Below are 1030 nucleotides of genomic sequence, written 5' to 3'. Positions count from 1 at the left end.
TAGTAAAAATATCGGAAAAATCTACTTGAGTACAGTAACGAAGTATTTGTACTTCGTTACTTCCCCTCTCTGCCCTGCTGCCCTCTGGGAAGAGGCTTTGCAGCATTCAATGCAGGTCCAGCAGATTCCAAAACAGTTTTCTCCCCACCGCCACCAGACAGCTGAATGTTGGAAAAAAAACTGGAAAAAAAAGTTTAAAAAAGATGAATGTGGAAATAAACTGTAAATCATATCACAGACTCTGCATTAAACTGACCGTATCAATGTGTTTCTTTGCACCTTATTTTTTCTCCCATTGTTTACATCTGATCACTACTGCATTTTAAGGAAAATGGAAATGTCATGAGCTGTACAAAACTAAATACACTCTGTGTATACAAAATGACAAAAGTTGTCTAAGTCTAACCTGACAACACTCACATACACATATATAAACACATAAAACACTGTGAAAAAGTTCCAATACTTTGCAAAGCGCCTAAGAGATGGGATATTGGAGTGAACTGGGAGAGAGTTCTGAGATATGCTAAAAGAGAGTTTTGAAATCAAAGACCAATGTACAGATGTATATGTAAAAGAATAAGTAAAATAAAAACAAAACACTTGGACTACAAAACTGAATTGAAGAATCTGGAACAGTTGCTTTTACTGTTCTAAATTAGAGAAAGTAAACCTGAGCCTTTGAATGACCCATTGGTCTAGTTTTCACTTACAGCTAATTGACACAACTTTATGTTACCCTGCAGGACCGTATTACTTCAAGAATGTGACACCATAGCTATACAAAATAAATGCTTTTGGGTTCGGTTTAGGGTAATTGTTAGGAGCTCACTTTAACTAAATGTGGGCAAACCTTTGTTTCACAACTGAGCCACCTGGGTGCTTCCATCTAAATTTGCAAGAGATATTACAGATCTAATCCATGGTTTTTGGATGAGAGAGAGCTTATTAATCTATTCTTTTCAAAAAGATTGATGCATTTTGACATTTAGTTAGTTTTAAGAAGCCAGGATTAGCTTACCTATTTAAT

Source organism: Cyprinodon variegatus, unplaced genomic scaffold (assembly GCF_000732505.1).
Source record: "Cyprinodon variegatus isolate N-32 unplaced genomic scaffold, C_variegatus-1.0 Scaffold168, whole genome shotgun sequence".
NCBI classification, from domain to species: domain Eukaryota; kingdom Metazoa; phylum Chordata; class Actinopteri; order Cyprinodontiformes; family Cyprinodontidae; genus Cyprinodon; species Cyprinodon variegatus.
The sequence above is the reverse complement of the archived record's forward strand: the minus strand, read 5'-3'. Positions refer to the sequence as shown.